The sequence below is a fragment of the Pinus tabuliformis genome, chromosome X (assembly GCF_031772625.1).
Source record: "Pinus tabuliformis cultivar Carrire ecotype Pingquan chromosome X, CPIR1, whole genome shotgun sequence".
Lineage (NCBI taxonomy): Eukaryota > Viridiplantae > Streptophyta > Pinopsida > Pinales > Pinaceae > Pinus > Pinus tabuliformis.
The window spans coordinates 1,165,576,504-1,165,584,755 of NC_142308.1; positions in this window are offsets into that span (position 1 = coordinate 1,165,576,504).

Sequence of the window (8,252 nt, forward strand, 5' to 3'; positions counted from 1 at the left end):
TAAAACGTATGGTCAACAAAACTTAGATTTACTCCACGCTATGAATTTAATGCAGGTTCGTATGCAGCTCCAGGTGATCAACGACGGAGAACACGAGAGCAAATCCAACGGTGGACAACAATATCGGAAGCCACTTTAATGCTGAGCTTTACCTCCCGATATGTCAGAGATGCTGATGTCAGGTGAGAGCCACGCGTCTTCACCAAATCGCATCGGAGCCAAAAATACGGAAACTGCTTTTCGCTGGATGGCGGTGCGATATCCCTCAAGCTGGTTTGTGGTTTCATGCTGGCGGTTTTGGGGAGCGCAGTACGGCTGCGTTGAAATTACATTTTCAACACTCCCCTTTAATTTCAACAGCTGGGCATTCGGTCATACCGAGACACTTCCTCAAAAATTCAAAGCTTTTCTGATCCAGTGGCTTTGTCAAGATGTCTGCAACCTGTTCTTGAGTCCTGCAATGTTCTAAGATAATTTCTCCATTGTTCACCAATTCTCTGATGTAGTGAAACCTTGTATCAATGTGTTTCGTTCTCTTATGAAACACTGAATTCTTTGACAATGCAATAGCTGAGCTATTGTCACAAAAAATCACTGTCGCTTTTGCCTGCTCTTGGCCTAAGCTTCTCAACATTCTTCTCATCCAAACTGCTTGACATGCTGCTGCTGTAGCTGCCACATATTCAGCCTCTGCTGTAGACAATGCTACAATGGATTGCTTCTTAGAAGCCCATGAAATGGCTCCCGAACCCATATTAAAAACATAACCAGAAGTGCTCTTCCGATCATCTACACTTCCAGCCCAATCACTGTCAGTGTATCCAACCAAATCTGAATGTTTTGAGGCATGATATAGAGTTCCAAACATTTTGGTACCTTTGACATACCTCAAAATTCTCTTTGCTGCCTGCCAATGTGCCTCCTTCGGCCTCTCCATGAACCTGGAAATTAAACTAACAGCATACATTAAATCAGGCCTAGTTGCTGTTAAATACATAAGGCTGCCTACAATGCTTTTATACAAGCTAGGATCAAAATCTTTGTTGCTGTCCTCTCTGCTGAGCTTTAATCCCATCACTGTGGGAGTGATTGCTGCCTTGCACTCTTGCATGTTAAATCTGCCCAAAACTTGATTTACATATCTTGCTTGAGATATAAAAATTCCTTTTTCATTTTGATCTACTTCTATGCCTAAGAAGTATCTCAACAAACCCATGTCAGTCATTTCAAATTCATCCTTCATGACTGATTTAAAATTCTCAATAACATAAATATCATTTCCAGTGAAAATAACATCATCTACATACAAGACAACAATTAAAATTTTACCATCCTTTTCCTTGATGTAGACTGTGGGTTCTCCTTCACATTTGTCGAATTTATTATCCAATAGATATGAATCTATCCTGCTGTACCATGCTCTTGGCGCTTGCTTCAGCCCATAAAGAGCTTTCTTCAATCTGCACACTTTGTGCTCTTCACCTTTCTTCTCATATCCGAGAGGCTGTTCCACATAGACCTCTTCCATTAACACTCCATTTAGGAATGTTGATTTCACATCCATTTGGTAGACTTTCCATTTGTTTTGAGATGCAATAGACAGCACTGCTCTCACGGTTTCCATTCTTGCAAACGGTGCGAAAGTCTCCTCATAATCTCTCCCATACTGCTGCTTGTACCCTTTTACAACCAGCCTTGCCTTGTGCCTTTCTATCTTGCCTTCAGCATTGCTCTTGGTCTTATAGACCCATTTCACTCCAATGACTTCTTTGCCTTTCGGTAGCTCAACCAAATCCCATGTTTTGTTTCTTTTTATGGCATTCATTTCTTCATCCATAGCTTCTATCCATTTCCTATCTTTGATTGCATCCTCGAAATGAATAGGATCATCAACATGACAATACAAGGCAAATAAGGAATTCATTCCTTCATCATAAATATCACTTAGATTTCTAAATTTCTTACCTCTTTCACTTGGTGTGCAAGTGCTTGAAGATGCACTTGAATTTCCTCCTTGTGGTGTGCTTGGAGAAGCACTCTCATTAATCCTCAATGGTGTCCCTTGCTGTCCTTGTGTTGGCGCTGCTGTTCGGGGATGCATTTCAGCCACCTCCTCTTCATCTTCATCATGAGACAAACAGTTCTTGATATTCACTGTTTTCTCTATGCTTCCATCCCAAGCTTCCTCTTCAATGAACTGAACATCTCTGCTCACAAAAAACTTCTTGGTGGATGGGATATACAACCTGTAGGCTTTGGATTCCTCACTGTATCCAATGAATAGACATTTCTCCCCTTTGCTGTCCAACTTCCTCCTTAACTGATCTGGTATGTGTGCATAGGCCACACATCCAAAAACTCTCATGTGGGTGACTCCTTGCTTTCTCCCACTCCATGCCTCTTCCGGCACTTTGTTCATTATAGCTTTTGTAGGACACCTGTTCAAAATATACACTGCACAATTTACAGCTTCAGCCCAATAATCATTTGGCAAATGCTTTGCCTTTAGCATGCTCCTCGCCATATCCATGATGGTCCTATTTTTCCTTTCAGCAACTCCATTTTGCTGTGGGGTGTACCTTGCTGTAAATTGTTTATGAATTCCATTTTCTCTGCAAAATCTTAGGAATTCCTTGGAGATATACTCACCTCCTCTATCAGTTCTCAAAACTTTTATATGCAGCCCGCTTTGGTTTTCCACAAATGCCTTGAAGTTTTGGAATTTCTCAAACACTTCACTTTTGTTTTTAAGGAAATATATCCAAGTCTTTCTTGTACAGTCATCAATGAATGTTAGGAAATATTGGCTGCCTGCTAGTGATGGAGCTTGCATCGGTCCACATAAATCTGAGTGGATGATCTCTAAGGGTGTCTTTGCCCTTATGCTTTTCCCTGATGGAAAACTTTCTCTATGTTGTTTGCCCAATATACAACCTTCACAAAGGCTGTCCAGCTTCTCTATCAATGGTAATCCTCTTACCATTCTTTTCTTGCTCAACAAATTAAGACCTCCAAAGTTTAGATGCCCGAATCTCAAGTGCCATAACCAGTTCTCATCCTTTAGCACGCTTTGGAAGGCCTCTTGGGTGACTGCTGCCATTTCCCTTTTTTTCTTCATCTCTTCCCTGATCCGGAGAGGGAACATCCTGTTCCTTGTCATTTTCACTTCAGCAATGCATCTTTTGCTGGGTGGTATATCCATGATGGTGCATACATCATTTTTAAAGAAAACATTGTACCCCTTATGGACAAGCTGTCCAATACTCAAGAGATTACATCTCATTCCGGGGACATAGTAGACATCTGCTATGGTTTTCTTTTCTCCTTGCTTTGAAAATATTTTTACTTCTCCTTTTCCCATAACAGACACTTTACTATCAGTTCCTAGTGTGACTTCTGATTTCACATTTTTATCTAGGGCAGAAAAGAAGGCTATGTTTCCTGTCATATGGTTGCTGCAACCTGAGTCTAAAAACCATATGTCCTCACTGTTTGTTTCAGCCATGTTACATGCTAACAACACATTATTTTGACTGCTGTTTTCTCTTGTAACATTTGCATTTTGTCTACTGTTCATATCATGCTGTTTCTTTCTACAATCACTTGCATAATGCCCATATTTTTTACAATAATAGCATTGGACATTGGATTTTTCATACCTTTGTCCTTGAGCATGATGTTGTCCTCCTTGTTGGCTGCTGCCTTGACCTTGGTTCTGATTTGGATTGCTGCCTCTTCCTTGTGCATTTGCTGGGCTGTTCCTTCCACCTCTGTTCTGGCTTCTGCCTCTTCCTCTTCGGTTTCCTCTTCCTTGACCTCTTCCTCTTCCAAAGGACATCTGGGTCTTGAAGGCTTGCTCAAGAGATGAGTTTTCATTCCTACTCAACCTCTGCTCAAGTGTTATCAGTGATGCATGTAGCTCATCAACTGAATAGTTTGAGAGATCCTTTGTCTCTTCAATGGTGGTGACTATGGCATCGAACCTTGAGGGCAAGACCCTCAATATTTTCTCCACAATCTTTCTATCTTCAATGGTTTCTCCATGAGTTCTCATTTGTGTGATTACACCAATCACATGAGTGAAGAATGAGTCAATGTTATCTGACTCCTTCATGTTCAAGTTCTCAAAATCTTTTCTCAGCAATTGTAGCTTTGTTGTCTTCACTCTCTCCATGCCCTGATAGGCTGTCTTAAGGGTTTGCCATGCTTCATTTGCTGTCTTAGCTACTGCTAACCTTGGAAACATACTCTGGTCTACTGCTAGATACAACAACACACGGGCTTTTGAATCTTTCTTCCTATTGCTCTTCAGCAGATCTCTCTCTGCTGGAGTTAATCTATTAAACTCAGTTTCATCTGCTGGTTCTTCAAAACCATCTTCAACTATTTCCCATAAGTCTTGGGAGGCAAACAGGGCTGTCATAGTTATTGACCAGTAGTCATAGTTCTTCCCATTAAACTGTGGGAGCTGGGTGTTGAACATACCCATGCTTGTGCTTGCCATTCCTTGCATTCTGAACTATGGCTTTAAATCCTTGACTGTGGTTTTTTTTAAAACAACTAACTGTCTTCAGCAATAACAAGAGAAATGCTTTTGAGGAATACCTGAGTCCTTCGCTGTCTGAGTCTTCTGTCTGCCTGAGAAGTTATGCAGCAGCAACAACCTTCTCCCTTCAGCTTCTTTAACTTCTTTAAAGAGCCTTAGCCTGCTCTCATACCACTGTTGGAGATTTTTAATGAAAAAATCCCAAAAACAAAAATTCAAACACACAGAGGCAATGCTCTGTTCCACCTCCTTAGGATCTTTTTGTGTACAGGGAAGCTTAAAAAAAAAATTCACTGAGAAACAGAGTATTTCACCACCATAAAAACATTCTATTCATTAAAAACTGATACAAACTTCATCCTCTTTTACTGAGAGGGATTTACCACTGTAAAATCCTTTTTACATTCACTGCTGTGAAAAACAACTTACTGCTGTAATAAAAATTTACATATGCATTCAGAAATGCGCTCCACCATTTTCTTTATGCACTGCTGTGCAAAACCACACATGGTTTTTCTTACACCTCTGTTTTACAAAAATGCCACACAAAACATTGCAAACCTGTTCTTGTCTTTTTACACACTGCTGTGCATACATCCACTGGTTCTCTCTCGCTGCTGCGAACACCAGTTACAATTTTCCTCCCGTGTGCAACAACCATGTCATATGGAACACACTTCACTTGTTATATGTTTGATTACGAAATGGTCAACGCAATAATAATATAAAAAAAATTACGTACCCATATCCCATACAAAACTTAGTTAATGAGCATATGCGCCCATACCTCCGATTAAAAACATTAACACTTTACCTACCCATATGACAGTCTATTAATAAAACGTATGGTCAACAAAACTTAGATTTACTCCACGCTATGAAATTAATGCAGGTTCGTATGCAGCTCCAGGTGATCAACGGCGGAGAACACGAGAGCAAATCCAACGGTGGACAACAATATCGGAAGCCACTTTAATGCTGAGCTTTACCTCCCGATATGTCAGAGATGCTGATATCAGGTGAGAGCCACGCGTCTTCACCAAATCGTATCGGAGCCAAAAATACGGAAACTGCTTTTCGCTGGATGGCGGTGCGATATCCCTCAAGCTGGTTTGTGGTTTCATGCTGGCGGTTTTGGGGAGCGCAGTACGGCTGCGTTGAAATTACATTTTCAACATCGTCGTGTAGAAGCGGGTGAACGGTTAATTAAAAGAAAGTGTTAACGGTTGATTCAAACAACGTGACTGCCTGCGTAAGCATAAAGGAAAGGAGCAATTTAAGTTTTTTTTTGGGTTTGAATTTGAAAATATAATTTTTGGTAAAAGATCATTTGAGTTGTTTAAAATGAATTTCTTAAATATAATTTTAAAAACTCCTTGCCAAATAAAATTCATAGAAGAAAATGCTAAAAAAACAAAACGAAACCACGAGATATCCGCAAAATTTATGGCCAGGAGCAGTCGCTACTTGAGCCATTGACCGACTCTCCTCTATCTCAGAAAAGAGCCGTGTAATCGTGTAGAAGCGAGTTTCTATCACTGTTCGGCCAAAAACGCAATCCCTATTTTCTTCCTTAATCACCAATTTCTTTGCGCGTGGAACGCCACCATGCCCATCACCATCGTCGAGCAGCTGATGTTAACAATCGGTAGGCAAGCACTCCAAAATATCATCGTGATTTTGGTGCAGGATCAAATCCCATCTGCCACAGGGCCTTCTCCACGAAGAAGTGAGCTCTAACTCTGTTTGCCACTCATATTAGACTACCGTGCCATTCCACCTGGTGATTTTTTTTAGCGTGTAAGTTCTTGGCAATTGGCAGTGTAGGGCGGCTTCTCCATCTTTATAAATATATTTCTGTGACTGGAGCTATTTTCGATCTCATGGGCTGTTCAGGAGAAGGAGAACAGATAGTGAACGAGGTTTGAAAATTATTAGTCTTCGTGAATATTTCCGCCGTGCCAAAATATCAAAGCAAAAGTGAGGCCATAAGCGACACAACGCGAACAAATAGTGAACAAGGTTTGAAAATTATTAGTCTTCGTGAATATTTCCGCCGTGCCAAAATATCAAAGCAAAAGAGAGGCCATAAGCGACACAGCGCGAACAAATAGTGATCCTGTTGAGCTTCCTTGGTTCTACTCCTTATCTGTCAGTGTAAATCATAGAGTATGACCCTTACCGTCCTTAAGAATACAAGGAATCGTTTAAGTAGACATCATGGGTATTCTCATGAGTAATTGTGTAGATTATGTGCTATGTAAAAAAATTATTTTTCTTGAAGTTTTTAAAAATAAGTTTTTAATGGGTATAGCCTATCTCAAAGTTTTATGGCCTTTTACAAAGCTTGCAAAGAGTCTAGAGTTAAACTTGATCGCGTTGATTCTATCTCTAAGGTTCATCTCCAGTATATCCAAGGAATCATGGATAGGATTTCCTATATCTTTAAGAAGATTAATATCTTTTTTTCGTTCAAACCTCTCAATACCATCTCTAAGGTTCATCTCCAATATATCCAAGGAATCATGCATAGGATTGCCTATATCTTTAAGAAGATTAATGTCTTTTTTTCGTTCAAGCCTCTCAATACCATTAAAAATTCTCTTAAAGACCCTATTAACAGTAAGGACATAAAAGGGGTCTACCTTGTTCCCTTCTCCTACATTGGAGAAACAAGTGAACATGCTGCTAGCATTAGACACAATCAGTCCTCATGAGCCCTTCTCGAACATGTAGAGAAATTGAAACACCATGTATGCATTGAAGAATCCAAAGTCATTACTAGGGTTGATCACTTCTACCACAAGAAACTTCACGAAGCGATTGAGATTTAAAGACAACCCTTGCCGAACATGCAGAGAAATCGAAACACCATGTCTGCATTGAATAATCCAAAGTCATTGCTAGGGTTAATTGCTTCCACCACAGGAAACTTAGGGAAGCTATTGAGATTGAAGGTCGGGCCAGAAATCTTGATAGGGATGATGGTTGGAAATTGAGTAAGAGCTGGATTCCGACTCTCTCTTCACGACTCTTCCTCTCTTTCTTCTCCTTTCTCCTTTTAATTCTTTCTGATCTACTATTATCTTCTTCTAGTTTTATCCCCTATTATCTTTATTATTTTTCTTTAATTTCATGTTAATATTTTTTTAGCAGCCTTCTTTTTTTTCCTTTTTTAATTTTGCATTTTTTCCCCTTACATTTTCGTTTTTATTTTATTTCCCCTTAAGTTTCAGTTTTCATTTTATTTCCCCTCTTACCATTCATCTTTCTGACTTTTTTTTTTGCCTTATTATTATATTCGTTAATACAACTAAAATATGTTTGGACATAATAATATAACTTGATTAATAATATTTTTCTAATAAACCTTTAACTTTAGTTTTATATAAGTTATCATTTCTATCCTCCTATTTAAGGGAAATAAGCCATCCTCTATCAAATAAAGATCATATTAAATGGATATTGATAATATTAATAAATTATTATTAAAATATATTGAAATAAAATATTTAAAAAATAATTATTCCTAACAGCTAGTTTTCAATGGAATACATTTTCTCTAATATGAATAAGTCAACCCGTAACAAATAATATCATATAAATTGATATTATTAACTAATTATTTTATATAAACCCATAATATTGAAATAAAATATTTAATTATTACATAACAACAAGTTTCTAACTAAATATAGAATAATTT